This window comes from Triturus cristatus, chromosome 2_2, assembly GCF_964204655.1.
Source record: "Triturus cristatus chromosome 2_2, aTriCri1.1, whole genome shotgun sequence".
Taxonomy (NCBI): Eukaryota; Metazoa; Chordata; class Amphibia; order Caudata; family Salamandridae; genus Triturus; species Triturus cristatus.
The window spans coordinates 488,567,084-488,585,824 of record NC_140582.1 but is presented as its reverse complement, the minus strand read 5'-3'; the positions used below and the strand labels follow the sequence as shown (position 1 = coordinate 488,585,824).

General features: G+C 51.0%; 1 long non-coding RNA gene across 1 annotated transcript; it reads left to right on the top strand.

The window, feature by feature from the left end:
• The first annotated feature begins 1,222 nt into the window (after positions 1-1,222).
• On the top strand, positions 1,223-18,280 carry LOC146862398 (uncharacterized). The gene is made up of 3 exons (XR_014978439.1): positions 1,223-1,487; positions 17,799-17,861; positions 18,233-18,280. It is a non-coding gene; the product is annotated as an uncharacterized LOC146862398 (long non-coding RNA).
• The last annotated feature ends 461 nt before the right edge of the window (positions 18,281-18,741 follow it).

Sequence of the window (18,741 nt, the reverse complement as noted above, 5' to 3'; positions counted from 1 at the left end):
ATTTAGATTAAAAAAAGAAACCATTCTCTAATAAATATACGTTTTGGGAGATATGGGAAAAGTTGCATATGGGCTAATGTTATATGTATATATGGTTGTGACACCTACCTTGCTAGATGGGTCGGTGCCCCTTTTTTGAAATATGGTTACAAAGTCCGATGATTATGTGTGGGCAACACAACATTGATGAAGGCTTCAAAGAGTAGCCAGAATGGTTAGCTCACCTCCTCCACCCTATAAGAAGCCTTTCCTAAAGTATTGGGAAGTAAGGGGTTCCTATTCTCTCTAAACTCCCGGGGAAAGCATTCTTGCCAGGATGGCGAAAGTGGGATGGAGAAAAGAGACCTCCTGTACTATCAGGGATACACAATGAGGACTAAAAAAAAACAAGAAAAAAAAAACAATGAAAACGGTCTACTAGAGAAAGAGCAACGATGAGTATTCCATCTTGGCACCCACATAACTGGTCTAAATAATGACATACCCTGGGGACAACTGTCATGAACTAAGAAATGAGCGTTAACTTTCCCCCATTGAGCAACAGTGCTCTGAGTCAGCACCCCCATATGATGTAAGCCCCTAAAGTAATTCCTGTGTCTATCCATACTGCCCCAGTAACAACCAGGCATCTGGCCGATAGATTGCAACCTCCTTGTTGCCAATGCCCTCTGTTTAACCCACCAATCCAGTGGGAACCTGTCTGGAGTACTTCGCGCACTATCATAACACCGTCCCTCTGAGCCTCTGAACATGCCACTAGTGCGTCCGATCTTTGGCGTCAAAGGATTATTAAGTAATCCAATAGGCGTATACTATTTCAGCAGCTTGCATTAGTAATAATTATTTCCATTCTTTTTTTTCCCTTTTTTTAGTTATACTTCGTGTTTGTTTATTTCTATGCCATAAATATGACACATGTGAGAGTTTCAGACTCTGGAAAGGAACCGGGTGAACACATGTCAAGTTGACAGAATGATCGAGTGTTTTGTAAAGCGCGCACTAAACTATAGCCCAGGCCGCTCTAATGGGCATTTCAACCTTTATTACAGTCCCACGTGCAGACTTTATTACCATGACAGGAAGTCACCTAAATTCTATTTCCTGAAACAGACCTTGCGGTCAGCACCGAATAGACAACGATTTGACGTTCTAGTGTCTAGATCGAGTTTCCAGCACATGAAGTAGCCTTCAACTACTTCCGGGGTAACTTGGACATACAGGCAGCACAATGTGCACGCTTGGGCAGCAATTTTGGTAATTAGTGGCACTATATAAAGACACCGCCCTGTGGGCTCAGTGTTCCACGGAGCCGCGGGGAGGCGTTATTTGAGCAAGTACGGCATAGCTGCTTCAAAGGAGCAGTCCATATCGCTGACATCGTGATTCTTATCACCCTCTCCCCCCTGTCTCCTATGTACAGAATTCAGTTGAGACACCCTTCCCACCAGTTTCTGAGGCTCATGGAGCAGTGTCTCTAAACAAACAAGGTATGTATCACAAGATTGTACTTACCCTGAATACCAGTCTAAGCCCCCTACTCTCTACCCCGTTTTTTTAAACCGGAATATAGAGCGTGTGTTTTCTGTTAATTGTGTGTATGTCTTTTTGTCATTTTTATCCACAGGACACAGCATTAGTGTTTAAATACACAATAATGGCTAAAGATACACCATTCACCTTATAGTACACTTATCTTGCAGGTCACAAGTGTTTGCGCCAGATGCAGCACATTTTTGCTGTTTGTAACTAATTGTGCTTTCTTTTCCAGATTAACATATAGAATACCAAAAGGGTATTGTATACAGTGCATGATTACTTGCATCCTCACTTACCTGCATATATCACTAGTTTCACTGTTTCGATATTATTCTCGTTAGTAAAGTGAGAACAGAAGGGATCAGTTATAGTGCTGATGAAGAAGCCCCAGAGCTTCGAAACATGTTGACAGAAATAGGAGCATCCTCACATTGACGCAGGACATCTCCGACCCACCTCTTTTAATAGGACCAGCTCCAGGGATTATGAAAAATTTCAGTCCATAGGGGCCAGGTCCTTTTTAAACTCACTTTTTCACTCACCCTTAACCCTTCCTCTCATGAACTCCTACACCACACATAGTACTACCGCGTAGTCGTAGGTCGTAGCGCGACCCGTCCCGCAGCGGGACTGGAAGACCCCATGTGAAAATAGCTTTTGTGTGCTAGTCATTATAAGGACATCTTAACTTTACATTTTTACGTGTGCTACTTTTAAATACTGTGCACCTTGCCTTGTCGACTGAAAGGCCTATATAGGGGTAAATTATTAATATTAAAAAGGTTTTACTCATCAAAAAGTGTCATTTTGACAGGTCGAATGGCAGGTTTTACGCTGGAACAGTCAGTTACACACGGTCAGTCTGACACCTTGTTCGCACTGCTACTGTAGTGGATGTCACAATAGAATCTGCGGTCTACTAGTGGAATTTACTTTGCAGGCCCTTGGTACACTTAGTGAATTATATATTAGGGATTTATAGGCAATTTAAATAATCAGTTAGGAACATGCCAGTTTAACCATTTTTAAAGGGTGATCATGTGCACTTTACCACTGGTTACCAGGGGTTAGGTGGACAGAGTTCTGAAGCCAGCAAAAATATACGGTCCAGCAAATAGCAAAAGAACTGGATGGACGATGCAGAAAAGGCAGATTTCCTACTGGGATATTCTAAGGTGAAAAATCTGCTGTTAGAGTAATCTCCAGAAAGAATGTTACTAAAGGTGTGTCATTTATTTATTATGTGGTAGAAGGTTCCCACCCACCCACAGACTATAACACACAAGTCACTATTGATTATACCAAATTTACACAATTGTGTCCTGGTGTAGTCAGCTCTATGTAGACTTTTTATCTTGCTCAATATAAAACCTGCTCTTATGGCCCCCTCACAAGATCTTTGCAAAGACACCTCTGAGTCTGAATGTTGCAAGTCTCCCAAGTCTTAAGCTTGTTTCGTTCTCAGGTGATCTAATGGTGTAAGAGTGCTATTAAACAGTGCTCTATAGATCAATGTGATAGTTTTCTTGAACACAGCTTCAGACAATAGGCTGTGTTCCAACAGAGAGCCATCAGGGACATTTATGTCAACTCAAATGTATATAGATATGGCATGCCTAAACTGTAAGGGGCAAATTTATCGAATTTTCGTGCAGAACAGCAAGCCACCTTTCTGCACTGTGTGAACGGCAGGAATGCGTCGTATTTAACATTATACAGCGTATTCCTGCCATTTTCTTTACCTATCGTACAAACTGCTGCCATGGTGCAAGGGTGCCTGAGATGCAGACAGGATTATTTTTGTGAAGGAACGGCCACAATCCTCTGAGGCAATTTCCTCTTTCTATGTGTGCTGCAAAATGCTAAATGCATAGAAAGAGACAAAAACGGGGCGAAATAAAGGTATTTCTCCTTGTTACACATCCACTGGGGACACGCAGCATTTTGACGCATTCCCAGGACTAGCAGTAATGGTAAATATTTCTCCTTGTTACACCTCCCCTGGGGACACGCAGCATTTTGATGCATTCCCAGGACTACCAATAATGGGAAAGCTGGGAATGTGCAAAAATCCATGGGTGGATGCATGGGAACACCCATGCTCCACCCATGGAATGCCTCCCTGGGGGCAAAGTAATGCAACTCAGCAATTTGTGCTTTGTTGCATTACTCAAAATGTATCAAGCCACCCAGGGCCATGCAAGGTGGCTCTGCATGCCTTGATAAATCTATCTTTAGTGTTGTGCTGCCGTTGCGCCCTGTTGCATGTGTGAGAAGTTGGCCTGATATGTAGTGCTCACTATTCTAGTGATCACTGTGTATCATTCCAAACGACCCTTATTGATGATTGGTTGTAAGTCAACCTTTTAGACCAGCTATCCTAGTAGCGTGGATACGAGCAGTCTTTAGGCTAAACTCTAGAGGGGGTGTTAAGCCAGCTGTTTACCATCACATATACCCCTTGAACACCAAGTGAAAGGACACCACACAAGTTGTTATGAAAATAAAAGGATATTTATTTATAACAAGACTACCCTGGCTCTTTATGAGTCAGGGAGCTAAGCACACTACAAAACTCTTAGGAAAATACTTCAGTTGCACAATTTACACAAATGCCCGAGGGGCACGAGAAACCATCTACACTAACAGTGGAATGCGAATGGTTAGAGTCTGGAGATACTGATTCCGGAGTGATCCGATCAGTGGGACTAAACGAAAAAGGAACTGGACACTTGTAGGGCGAACCTGCGATGGAGCACCGAGATGCTCGAGTTACCTAGCCCAGAGGCTGCGGCGGTTGAAGGTTCGGCAAGATGTCGGAAGTCCTCGTTGTAGTCTCAGGAGCCTGAAAGAAGAAGTTGCTGGCAGGCGACCAGTGACGATGTTCAGAGCGATCCAAGCCTGGATCGGTGGTGAAGGAAAACCTGAAAGCAGAGGGGACTCAGTTCTCAACCGCTAGCCAGCGATCGTGTGGGTACCAGGAGGGTACCGGCTGAAGTCACCTCGACCAGGTGAATGGGTGACGTCGGACTCGGCTGTTCCTCGGACCAGGAGGCGCGGCGGCGACCAGGAGGGAGGGCGAGCTGTCCCACGAAGGTGTCTGCTGTCGATGATGCTGGGCCCAGGAAGGGGCAGCGGATCTTGGCAGTGGCCACCCAAGCGGGGGAGTCAAGATGGCGTCGGGAGTGGACCAGGAGGGTCCGTGGTACTCCTCTGTTGAAGGGGAGCAAGAGCCAGTCTGGAGCAACCAGACTAGTGATGAAACAATCGTGGTGCGTCGTGAAGAGGGCCACAAGCCGGTCGGCAAGTGGTCGAACAACGCGGTGAACAACAAGGAGCGGAAGGGCCCCCACGCAGGTCTCGTGGATGCTGGGGAGGCAGACTTCGATGCTGGAGCTGCTCAGGGTTAGGGCTTCTCAAACCCTAGGTGCACTCACTCGAGGGTCCCTCGGTGGGCGTGCTAGATAAGCGTCGTGCAGGTTCTGAAGATAGCCGGTCCCGCAGGTCTCGTCACACCTACGACTCTCAGCTGAGCTGATGAGGGAGGTAAAAGGTCAGAGATGGCATGGAACTCGGGTCTCGTCGAGCTGGGCAGTCTTGATCCGTAGGAGAGACTTACAGCAAACCGCAAGCGCTTAGATGGTGCCTGCTGGTGCAGGGTGGCTACTCCTTAGCCACAAGGGAGAGTCTTCAGAAATAGTCAAGAGTTCCTTTCGTGGAAAGTAGTTCGTGATTCGGAGTTATCCGATTATCTGATTATCCAATTTGGGAAGGGGACGCGCTCCTACCTTTATTCTAAGAAAAGGGGCTGGCCCGTGACTAGGTTCTACCTATGGGTGGAGCCAGGAGGGGGGTGGTTACACCCCTAACCTTTGTCCGGCTTCGCGCCAGCTCAGGGGCTGGTGTGCCCCCGAAACTGGTTTGAGCCGGGCTATGCACAGTGAGCACCGGGGTGCCACTTGCAATCACCTTCCTTTCAGCCCTGCCTACCTGGGATACACAAACCCTGTCTGGGACGGTGCTAACACCGCCCTCGACAGGAAACCCTTTGTCCAAGCTCCCCTTGCTGGAAGGTCCCCCAGCAGCAGGAGGTCAGACTTGTGTCTGGTGGCAGCATCCATTTTGTGATGCTGAGGCTTGAGTCAACTTTAACCGGGGTTCAAGGTTACTTCCATGTCGTGTCCCTCTAAAAGGGGGGAATGCTAACCCCGTCACCAGGACTGGCGAGGGGTTCGTATTCCCATTCGTATGACACCTTACTCGACATGTACAGGTGATGCGATGCCAAAGTTAGCAAATAACCGCAAGGATTATAATGCATTAAAAGTAGTTGGCCCGCGTCACCATGGAACGGCTATTAGGACTTGGTTCCGCAAGCCGTCGACGGGCTCAGCTCGCGCCAGAGCACCGTCCCACATGATTCCCTGCACTCTGCCTTCAGGATCGATAAGGCCTGCTATAGGAGTGACTGATAGGAACCCATGTGTCCATTTTAGGGTTTAGGTGTAGGAATACTACACCTACAGCAACGGGTGATTACACCACGTGGCCCCAGCTGTCGTGCAGCCAGTTGTGTCAGATTTGGGCGGCCATTCCAGGGGCGGCATAATACATGCTTCAGCCCCTGGTAGGCCCTGGGTACACCGATGCCCTGGATACCTGTGGTATGCTGAGACAGGGACTGACAAGGTGGCCCAGTTCCAATTAGTGGATGCACCTAACGTACATGTGTGTTAATTTCGAGGGAGAACAGCTAGGCTGTGGGTCTGATTGGCAGGCCCACAGCCGGAGAAAGTCGTAAACCAATGAAGCAAAAGCAAAAAATCTGGGTGATCATAGGATTGCAGACCCTACTCTCCTACATGACCCCCCCCCAAACTTCGGGACAATAAGCTAACCTTGACCAGGTGAGTCTTCTTGCTCTAAGTGGAAATACCTGGAGAGCCCATCTGCATTGCCATGATCAGTGCCAGGTCTATGCTCCACTGTGAAGTCCATCCCCTGTAGGGAAATGGACCACCTAAGTAGTTTGGGGTTTTCACCCTTCATTTGATTTAGCCACAAGAGGGGCTTATGGTCGGTCTGAATCTTGAAGTGAGTGCCAAACAAGTATGGCCTCAACTTCTTCAGGGCCCAAACCACAGCAAAGCCCTCCCTCTCGATAGCTGACCAATTCTTCTCTCTGGGGGTCAGCCTCCTGCTAATAAAAGCTATGGGCTGGTCATGACCATCAAAATTCAGTTGCGATAGAACAGCTCCCACACCCAGCTCCGAAGCGTCGGTTTGGACAATGAATGGTTTGGAGTAGTCTGGACTCTTTAGGATAGGTGCTGTGCACATGGCCTGCTTTAGATCATCGAATGCCTTCTGACAGCTTGCTGTCCACTGAACTTTTTTTGGCATCTTTTTACTTGTCAGGTCGTTTAGCGGGGTCACAATGGATCCATAATTTCTGACAAATTTCCGGTAATAACCAGTCAGGCCCAAGAAAGCTCGAACCTGAGTCTGGGTGGTTGGAGGAGCCCAGTCCCGGATGGCCTGTATTTTGCTCTCCAATGGTTGAACCTGGCCTCCACCTACAAGGTGGCCCAGGTATACAACCTGTGTCTGCCCTATCTGGCACTTGGTGGCCTTGATAGTGAGGCCTGCCTTCTGCAGGGCCTCTAACACTTTCCTCAGGTGGACCAGGTGATCCTCCCAGGTGGAGCTAAAGACAGCGATATCGTCCAGATACGCCGCACAGAAGTCGTCCAACCCAGTGAGAACGCGATTCACCAGCCTTTGGAAGGTGGCAGGTGCATTTTTCAAACCAAAGGGCATTACCACGAACTGATAATGCCCACCCGGGGTAGAAAATGCTGTTTTGGGCTTGGCCTCCTCAGCTAACCTGATTTGCCAATACCCAGCGGTCAGGTCAAACGTACTTAAGTAGTTGGCCGAGGCCAACCGGTCGATAAGTTCGTCTGCTCTTGGTATCGGGTGGGCGTCGGTCTTAGTGACCGCATTGAGACCTCTGTAGTCCACGCAAAACCTCATCTCTTTCTTACCGCCCTGGGTGTGAGGTTTCGGCACGAGCACTACGGGACTAGCCCAGGGGCTGTCCGAGGGTTCAATGACTCCCAGCTCCAACATTTTCTGCACCTCTGTCTTGATGCAGTCTCTGACATGATCAGGTTGCCGATAGATTTTACTCTTTACGGGTAGACTGTCCCCAGTGTCGACCTCGTGGGTACACCACTTGGTCTGACTGGGTGTCAGAGAGAACATATGTCGAAAGGATTGAAGAACCTGTTTACAATCCTCTTGTTGATGTCCAGAGAGGCTGCCACAAAAGACAACACCATCTACTGATCCATCGTCAGGGTTCTGAGAGAGCAGGTCTGGGAGAGGGTCACTCTCCTCCTCCTGTCCCTCATCTGTGGCCATGAGCAAGCCCATGCCCTCCCTGTCGACATATGCCTTGAGCCTGTTTACGTGGAGCACCCTGTGGGGGCTCCGGGGAGTTCCCAGGTCTACCAGGTAGGTGACCTCTCCCTTTTGCTCAATGATCGTGTGGGGCCCAGACCATTTGTCTTTGAGTGCTGCTGGGGCCACTGGCTCCAGCACCCACACCTTCTGTCCAGGCTGGTACACCGTCAGGACAGCCTTTTGGTCGTGCCAAGCTTTCTGTAATTCTTGGCTCGCCTCAAGGTTTTTAGACGCCTTTTCCATGTACTCCGCCATCCGCGAGCGGAGACCGAGCACATAGTCCACAATGTTTGATGCCGGCTTTCTGAGAGGTCTCTCCCATCCTTCCTTTACCAAACAAAGGGGTCCCCGTACAGGATGTCCGAACAGAAGCTCAAAAGGGCTGTAGCCAACCCCCTTCTGCGGGACCTCTCTGTAGGCGAACAAGAGGCAGGGTATCAGGACATCCCATCTTCGCCGAAGCTTTTCAGGTAGTCCGTGAATCATCCCTTTTAGGGTCCGGTTGAATCTCTCAACCAGCCCATTGCATTGTGGGTGATAGGGTGTGGTGAACTTGTAGTTGACACCACATTCCTTCCACATAGCAGTCAGATATCCCGACATGAAGTTTGCACCTCTGTCTGAGACGACCTCCTTAGGGAAGCCCACTCTGGAGAACACTCCAAGCAGGGCCCGTGCCACCACAGGTGCTGTAGTGGTCCTAAGGGGAATAGCTTCAGGATACCTGGTGGCGTGGTCCACCACCACCAGTATGAACTTGTGCCCTGATGCTGTCTGGGGTTCCATTGGTCCGACAATGTCGATCCCCACTCGTTCAAAGGGTACCCCCACCACTGGTAGTGGTATGAGGGGGGCCTTTGTCGTGCCACCTGACTTACCACTGGCTTGGCAAGTGACACAGGAGCGGCAAAACTCCTTCGTATCTTCGGACATGTGGGGCCAGTGAAAGTGTGGAACAATTCTGTCCCAAGTCTTATTCTGGCCTAAGTGACCTGCAAGGGGAATCTCGTGGGCCAAGGTGAGAAGGAAACCTCTCAGAGACAAGGGGATGACCAACCTCCTGGTCGCACCAGGTTTGGGGTCTCTTGCCTCAGAGTACAGGAGTCCATCGTCCCAGTACACTTTGTGGGTACCTGTGGCGTTCCCTGCAGCCTCAGCAGCGGCCTGCTGTCTGAGGGGTTCAAGTGAGGGGCAGTCTAACTGTGCCTTCCCCAGGTCTTCCCTGGAGGGTCCCCCTGAGCCCAGAAACTCAACCTGACCAGGTTCAAGCTCTTGCGGCTCAGTTTCCCTCAGTTCTTTAAGGTCAGCCTCCTCGGAGACTTGATCCACGACCTGGGGCAAGGGGGAAGGCGAAGCCTTACCCTTACTGCTCCTTTTCTTGGAAGGTGTCTGGTCCGTTCTTCCAGGATCCAGCACCTGTTCAGTGGGGCATCTTTTGGCCTGTGACCTGGTCACAGCAAGGACATGTGCTGGCAAACCTAACATTTCCATGTGAGTCCTCTGCTCCACTTCTGACCATTGTGACGTTTCCAAATCATTACCCAACAGACATTCTACGGGGAGGTCTGAACTAACCACAACCTTTTTCGGGCCACTTACCCCTCCCCAGGAGAAATCAACAACTGCCATACTGTGATTGGTAGTGACGTTGCTGGCATTGGTCACTAGGTAACTGGTACCTAGCATGATCTGTCCAGGGTCCACGAAGTTAGGCGTCACCATGGTGACACTGGCACACGTGTCCCTGTAGGCCTGAGCCACTTTTCCATTTATCAAAGGTGTCTGCCTGTATTTGCCCAAAGTATTGGGACTGGCATCAGGGGACATATCCATATCCCCTGTACAGACAAGGACGGCCTGAGTGAGCGTGCCGACTAAGTCGTCACTCCCCTCGGTTCCCAAGGTTAACCCAACTAATGCCTTGGGAGGCGCACTACCACTGCTGACTGTACTAGGGGGCGCAGGTGCCTTAGGGGCTGCAGTGGTAGGAGTTTGCCCTCCTTTCTTGGTGCACTCACTAAACCAGTGAGTCTTACTTTTACAGTATTGGCACCACCTTTTTGACTGGCCTTCTTGAGTCTTCTTCTTCTGTGAAGCCTGACCCCCACCCTCTTTGGTTTGTTGGGGACCTGTCGAAGACTTCTGGTCATTTTGTTCGTTCTTGTTACCCTTTTGGTCTGCTTTCTTCTGACCACCCTGGTTCTGATTCTGGTTCTGCTTGACCCTTGTTCTGACCCATCTGTCTGCCTTCTTTCCCAATTCTTGGGGAGAGGTCAGATCCGAGTCGACAAGGTGCTGATGCAACAATTGGTTCTGACAGTTGTTTAAAATCTGTTCTCGCATGATAAGATTGTACAATCCTGTGTAATCAGTAACCTTGCTACCCAGCAACCAGCCTTCCAAAGCCTTAGTGGCACAATCGACAAAGTCAGCCCAATCCTGAGACTGAATTTTCTGGGTGTCCCGGAACAGCACCCGGTACTGTTCCGTGGTTAAGCCGAACCCATCAATCAGTGTGTTCTTCAGGACTTGGTAGTTGTTAGCATCCTCGGCTCTTGTAGTGAGGAGCTTGTCCCTTCCTTTACCTTCAAAGGAAAGCCACAGTATAGCTGCCCACTGACTTGGGGGGACGCACTGGACAGTGCAGGCCCTCTCCAAGGCAGTTATCCACTTGTGGATGTCGTCCCCTTGTTTAAAGGGGGGCACGATTTTACTCAGGTGTCTAGTGTCTATACCCCTGTCTTTCTCTCTATTGAGAATGCTGCCACCAGTGGGATCTAACCCACTTAATTTCTGCTCTCGGGCTAAGGCAAGTCTTTCTTTGGCGAGGGCAAGTTCTTCCCGCTCGATCCTCAGATTGACCTCCCGCATCTTCGCTTCATGCTCCCTCCTCTGAGGGGAAGTCATTCCTCTCTGAGAAGGTGCCTGAGAGACATGTGTATGAACCGATCTGCCAGAGCCTCTGGAGAGAGACCTAGCTCGTCCGTTCCCAAGGTTAAGCCTGCTTGAGCGTGTGCCCGGGGCTCCCCCAGTTCCATTCTCATGCCTGCTTAAGTTGGTCCTTGTAAGCCTGCCGACTACCACTGGACCTTTGTCTGCCTCGTCTCCCGATAACTCGTCCTCGTCCTCCTCCTCTGTGTGGAGGTCGAGGTCTGGGTCACCGAGGGTTCCCTCTAAGGGAGGCATGTTCCCATCTGCACTGGGGGGACCTGGGTTAGAGGACCTCCTAGCATCGTACGCCTCTAAGAGACCTATCAGTATTGCGATGGTAGGGTTAGAACCCTGGTTTAGCTTCCTGGAGGCACACAGTTGTCGCATCTCCTTGAAGCTAAGAGTTGCATATCGTGACACGACCTGTGGAGGGTCACTGACCACTAAGGGAGTCCCTGCAGACTCTCCGTGGACCGACATGCTTTTCTAGTGAGGTGTAAGTGTTGCACCTACCTACACTATGGGTTTACCTACTGATCCCTTGCTAAGAGTTGTAGTCAGGGTGTGCTAGCCCTGTTACACTACAACAGCCGGTTCAGTAGAACTCGGAGTATTCTAAGTTAAGTTATATGTACCTGGGTACTTATGTGATCTTTCACTGCGATATTCTTAGGATACGTGTGTGGTAAAACAACAGCAAGCTCAAATCCCAACCGCTGCTCACCAATGTGAGAAGTTGGCCTGATATGTAGTGCTCACTATTCTAGTGATCACTGTGTATCATTCCAAACGACCCTTATTGATGATTGGTTGTAAGTCAACCTTTTAGACCAGCTATCCTAGTAGCGTGGATACGAGCAGTCTTTAGGCTAAACTCTAGAGGGCGTGTTAAGCCAGCTGTTTACCATCACATATACCCCTTGAACACCAAGTGAAAGGACACCACACAAGTTGTTATGAAAATAAAAGGATATTTATTTATAACAAGACTACCCTGGCTCTTTATGAGTCAGGGAGCTAAGCACACTACAAAACTCTTAGGAAAATACTTCAGTTGCACAATTTACACAAATGCCCGAGGGGCACGAGAAACCATCTACACTAACAGTGGAATGCGAATGGTTAGAGTCTGGAGATACTGATTCCGGAGTGATCCGATCAGTGGGACTAAACGAAAAAGGAACTGGACACTTGTAGGGCGAACCTGCGATGGAGCACCGAGATGCTCGAGTTACCTAGCCCAGAGGCTGCGGCGGTTGAAGGTTCGGCAAGATGTCGGAAGTCCTCGTTGTAGTCTCAGGAGCCTGAAAGAAGAAGTTGCTGGCAGGCGACCAGTGACGATGTTCAGAGCGATCCAAGCCTGGATCGGTGGTGAAGGAAAACCTGAAAGCAGAGGGGACTCAGTTCTCAACCGCTAGCCAGCGATCGTGTGGGTACCAGGAGGGTACCGGCTGAAGTCACCTCGACCAGGTGAGTGGGTGACGTCGGACTCGGCTGTTCCTCGGACCAGGAGGCGCGGCGGCGACCAGGAGGGAGGGCGAGCTGTCCCACGAAGGTGTCTGCTGTCGATGATGCTGGGCCCAGGAAGGGGCAGCGGATCTTGGCAGTGGCCACCCAAGCGGGGGAGTCAAGATGGCGTCGGGAGTGGACCAGGAGGGTCCGTGGTACTCCTCTGTTGAAGGGGAGCAAGAGCCAGTCTGGAGCAACCAGACTAGTGATGAAACAATCGTGGTGCGTCGTGAAGAGGGCCACAAGCCGGTCGGCAAGTGGTCGAACAACGCGGTGAACAACAAGGAGCGGAAGGGCCCCCACGCAGGTCTCGTGGATGCTGGGGAGGCAGACTTCGATGCTGGAGCTGCTCAGGGTTAGGGCTTCTCAAACCCTAGGTGCACTCACTCGAGGGTCCCTCGGTGGGCGTGCTAGATAAGCGTCGTGCAGGTTCTGAAGATAGCCGGTCCCGCAGGTCTCGTCACACCTACGACTCTCAGCTGAGCTGATGAGGGAGGTAAAAGGTCAGAGATGGCATGGAACTCGGGTCTCGTCGAGCTGGGCAGTCTTGATCCGTAGGAGAGACTTACAGCAAACCGCAAGCGCTTAGATGGTGCCTGCTGGTGCAGGGTGGCTACTCCTTAGCCACAAGGGAGAGTCTTCAGAAATAGTCAAGAGTTCCTTTCGTGGAAAGTAGTTCGTGATTCGGAGTTATCCGATTATCTGATTATCCAATTTGGGAAGGGGACGCGCTCCTACCTTTATTCTAAGAAAAGGGGCTGGCCCGTGACTAGGTTCTACCTATGGGTGGAGCCAGGAGGGGGGTGGTTACACCCCTAACCTTTGTCCGGCTTCGCGCCAGCTCAGGGGCTGGTGTGCCCCCGAAACTGGTTTGAGCCGGGCTATGCACAGTGAGCACCGGGGTGCCACTTGCAATCACCTTCCTTTCAGCCCTGCCTACCTGGGATACACAAACCCTGTCTGGGACGGTGCTAACACCGCCCTCGACAGGAAACCCTTTGTCCAAGCTCCCCTTGCTGGAAGGTCCCCCAGCAGCAGGAGGTCAGACTTGTGTCTGGTGGCAGCATCCATTTTGTGATGCTGAGGCTTGAGTCAACTTTAACCGGGGTTCAAGGTTACTTCCATGTCGTGTCCCTCTAAAAGGGGGGAATGCTAACCCCGTCACCAGGACTGGCGAGGGGTTCGTATTCCCATTCGTATGACACCTTACTCGACATGTACAGGTGATGCGATGCCAAAGTTAGCAAATAACCGCAAGGATTATAATGCATTAAAAGTAGTTGGCCCGCGTCACCATGGAACGGCTATTAGGACTTGGTTCCGCAAGCCGTCGACGGGCTCAGCTCGCGCCAGAGCACCGTCCCACATGATTCCCTGCACTCTGCCTTCAGGATCGATAAGGCCTGCTATAGGAGTGACTGATAGGAACCCATGTGTCCATTTTAGGGTTTAGGTGTAGGAATACTACACCTACAGCAACGGGTGATTACACCACGTGGCCCCAGCTGTCGTGCAGCCAGTTGTGTCAGATTTGGGCGGCCATTCCAGGGGCGGCATAATACATGCTTCAGCCCCTGGTAGGCCCTGGGTACACCGATGCCCTGGATACCTGTGGTATGCTGAGACAGGGACTGACAAGGTGGCCCAGTTCCAATTAGTGGATGCACCTAACGTACATGTGTGTTAATTTCGAGGGAGAACAGCTAGGCTGTGGGTCTGATTGGCAGGCCCACAGCCGGAGAAAGTCGTAAACCAATGAAGCAAAAGCAAAAAATCTGGGTGATCATAGGATTGCAGACCCTACTCTCCTACAGCATGGTCCAAGGGCAACGCAAAACTATGATACATTCATCACCATAGTAGCTAAAGACTGCTGGTACAGCCAATTTGAATTCTTTCTGATGTTATAGAAAAAGTTTCAGAGTCTTACGATCCCACACATCAGTAAGGGCTGTTCTCCCAATCAAATCCCACTTACAGAAGCCTACCAGACATTTGTTTCCCCAGACCGTGCATAGCCGATAGGTGGGTAGAACTAGTAGAGAGGATTCCCCACCACAGAGGTTTGTAGCTGCCCACCACATAAGAATTACCATCCCTGGAGGATATTCTCAAGAACGCGTGATAACTACCGCAAAAGTAGCTTAACGCAACTCGTCACATCGCAGTCTATCGCAGGAAAATAACACCGTATTAATGTGGTATTCCCAACACGGCAGCACCATGCGATAGACCCACCACAACGCAACAAATGAACGCGTTAAAATCAACGCGACGCTGCAAAAATGCGAAACACTAACACGAAAAAAGCAGCGAGGACGCAAATCACAATACAGAAATAAGCAAAAAACAGCCACAGGCTTGCAATCCCCACGCGACATGCGGGAAAATGCACTACAAAAGTTGGGAAAAAACACACCTACAAAAGGCCAAACAACAGCAACAGGGGAGTAACGACCAGGGACTGGGGGACGGGGGGAGATGGGCACAATGGCACACATGCACAATTAAGCATAGCACATCTGCGGATAAACCATGACCCAGACCGCCAAATCCCACCAAGAGACCAATGCACCCAAGTATGCAACATCTCAGCACTGTATAAGCACAGAAGTCAGAGGCACACCGCATGTAAGTAATAAGGGGCAGCCAAATCAGAGCTGCAGGTGCGACTTCCCCAAAATGCGGCACACACACATCACATACAGAGCACATCAACATCGACAACGATGTGGCACAATCCGCAACACGTCCACCACAGAACAGAGGACACAACTGGTGTCGCTTGTGTGCAGAAACTGGCCAATCACATGTGGCATAGCCGGGAAATGTGAGATGACAATGTACAAGTACAAACATACATCTGTGATGTTGTCGGGATGTCCATTGTCCCGCACCATATAGGCAGCTCCCCACAAACAGTCACAATGTACACTCATGCAGTCTGAATGTAAACATGTACAAAGCGACAACATACATGTGAACACAATGTTAAACTGCATCTCCCCTTCACATTGCAGAGGGAAATTCAAAACCTCCTTCAGAGCAGTCCCAATCTCTCTTCTCTGATGACGAAGACGACACCTTTGACTCCGACGTCCTCCAACAGTTCATGGACAGCCTCCACAGCCCACTTCCAGGAGCAGGGCAGCCCAGCTGCTACGAGGAGAACCCACCCCCTGCACAGAACACACAGTAGGCAGCAGGCACCACCACGGCTGCCTCCCAGGATGCCCACGACGAACACTTGGCCTTCCAACGCCGTGTGTTGGGATGCCAGGAGAAGCTGGGTGAACAGGTGCAGGTGGGGTACGACTGCATGGCAGACAAACTAGACACCATACGTGGGTGTCAAAGTCCCATCAGGGACCACTCACAGTCCTTAAAGGGCACCGACAGTCAGCTCCATGTCCTCCGACAAACCATGGCTGACATCGCCAGAGTCCTGACTCTGCGACAAGAACGACTATCTAGTCAGAGTGGCTCCAGCAAGCTCGCCCGGGTGTTGGGACTCATGCGGAGGCTCATGGAGAATATTGAGCAGACGAGGATGGAAAGATCGGCTGCCACGACTGCACATGAGCGAGAAGTAGCTGGGTCCCTCAATGCCATTAAGACCCTCTACATGGCATTGCTGCCACAAGGCCTGGCGCTGATGCATGCTGCTGCAACCACTCCATCCACATCCACGGCCCCTGATGTGCCAGTGCCACACAGTGCTGGAGACAGAACACTACCACCCACATGTGAGGCACCTGAAACAGCAGAGGACGAAGATGCTGACGAATCAGCTGTGGTCAGAAGGAAGCGGTAGCATTCATCTCCGCCATATGGCCTGTTTCTGTTTGGTTCTGCTCGCTGCATCTTCACCTTCCTCTATCCCCCGATGCACTCTGCGACACTCACCTTAGACTTCGACATGGACTGCCATATTCGGGTTGGTCACCAATGATACAGCTATCAGACTGCGGACTGGACTCCTCCTCTTCTGATGTACTTGTTATTCTCTGAAGGACTCTGGCTGTCCCTCCACGGGCTGTCAATGTGGCGTGGGGTTTGCATGGCCCTGTACTGCTCCAGCTACGACACTCCATTGAATGTGCATTAAACATTCATTGTGACACCGATGTGTCATGTCTATGATCTTGCAAGTGTGGAGGTATGGATGAATGTAGGGTCAATGATTCCCCCTTACGCCCATGTTGCTCATGTTGTGGGACTTGGGTCACAGGGTGACAAATTGCCGATTGCATTCAGGGTGGCGTTGACACTAGACCAGAGACACACGCATTAGTCACTTCCCTGTCCGGCCAGATTGGAAGCACTTCCAGAGCCCCGGGGTCATTGTTCACACCCTTACGCTAGACTGGCATGCACCAGGCCAGTCCACTCCGCTTACGCTTGCAGGGGGGGACGACAACGCTACATGTCCCAGGTCTTCCCTGTGGGAATCTGCTGCTCACAGGTCTAGTTGTCAGCATGCCACAGCCCTCCCTCACGGCTGGTTCACACCCACACCACACCCATTCAGCACCGGCATCACAGGACATGTGACCCTGCCAAGAAAAAGGGCATGGCGCACGTGCTGGACGCCATTTCCACTCTGTCACTGGGTTTCTCCCTGTGGGTATCCTTTCTGCCTGAGGGCCCAGGGCCCTGCCACAGCACATTTCCCAGTGCCGGGGGTGACATGATGGCGTCCGCACTACGGGACTCAATCATAAAGGGTCCATGGCTTGCGGTGCACAGACTTGGTGGCACCGGATACACTGCGGCAGGCACACCGCCATGGGACAGTGTCTTTCGGCGCACTGAGGTAGGGGCACAGTAAGTGCTGAGCGGGTGTGCAGCCTGCGATGAAGAGCTGTCCAGGCGGTCCGGGATGGTGGCATTGGTGTGAGCCCTGCTGGACCGCAGTGTAGGCCTTAGCCAGCAGGCAGTGCGGACCTACCGTCGCCTCGCATTACACAGAGTTAGTGGCACCTCTAGTGCTGAGCGGGTGTGCAGCCTGCGATGAGGCCGGGTGCACTGATATGTACCCTGCCATAGTGAAATCAAGACCCAGAATCAAGTATGTGACCTGGTGGCCCGCGGTGCAGGGCTGCATGATGTGGAGGGTGCCATGGTCGCAGGCCCCAGGCTTGGTGCTCCCAGAGGCACGTGGTGGGCCCTCTTGGAGACACACCGGTGGCGGAAGGTGAGCAGTGAGGCCTGCTTGCGCAGGGGCGGGCAATCACCGCTTGGAAGCGGGAGGGGATGGGGTGCAGCAGCCTTTGTGCGCAGGGGCGGGCAAGCGCGGATGGCGTGTGCTACTGTATGGACTCTGCCATTCATGTCTCTGGCAACTGTTTCAGATGAGGGACCTGGGGACTGCAGTGTGTACCGGCACGTGGTTGGAGACACACTGGTGGCTGCAGGTGAGCAGTAAGGCCTGGGTCTGCAGTGTCGAAAATCTCTCTCTCTCTTTCTCTCTCCCTCTCTCTCCGTCTCTTTCTCTCTATCCCTCTCTTTCCCTCTGCCTCTATCTCTCTCTTTTTATGTCTCCCTCTCTTTCTCTCTCCCCCCTCTCTGTCTCTCTCTTTGTCTCTCTCTCTCGCCCTATCTTTCTCTCTCCCTCTCTCTCCCTTCCTCTCTTTCTCTCTCCCTCTCTCTCTCTCTCTCCCCCTCTCTTTCTCTCTCCCTCTCTCTCCCTCTCTTTCTGTCTCCCCCCCCCTCTCTCTTTCGCACTCTCTCTCTGTACTTTGATGGGCGCATGACACACCTTCTTATCTGTATTTCTGTCTTGCAGGCTGTGACTTACAGAATGCCCAGAGAAGACCCGCTGTGCCTCTACAAGATTGTTGTTTTTTGTTTGATCTGCAATAAAGTTTTTATTTGGATTATATGATTTGGATGTATGATTTCGATTTTTTTGGCAGCACCTGTATGTGAGGTATTGTGACTGGGTGACTTCCGGGGACTTGTTTGGTTCATGGTTTCGTGGTGTTGATGTGAATTCTCTTTGTCCAAAGGGAGGGGGGGGGGGGGCGGTGGGTGTTGTTGCCCTATTGGGGCTCCAGACTGCATGTTCAGTTGCTCAGGGACATCTGTTGTTCTTCATGTTTGGCTATGGGCTGTGCTCCCTTGGCTGCTGTCGGTTGTTGTCAGACTTTACACCAGGTCAGAGCAGGTGTTAGTTTCCTGCTGCTAACGCGCCTTATCACCTGTTTTGTTACCTTATCGCAGATCTGGCTGGTCGTTGAGAATGTTGTGGAGTGGTGTTGTCGCTGCTTTTTGCTCGGGAACACCTACTCTGCA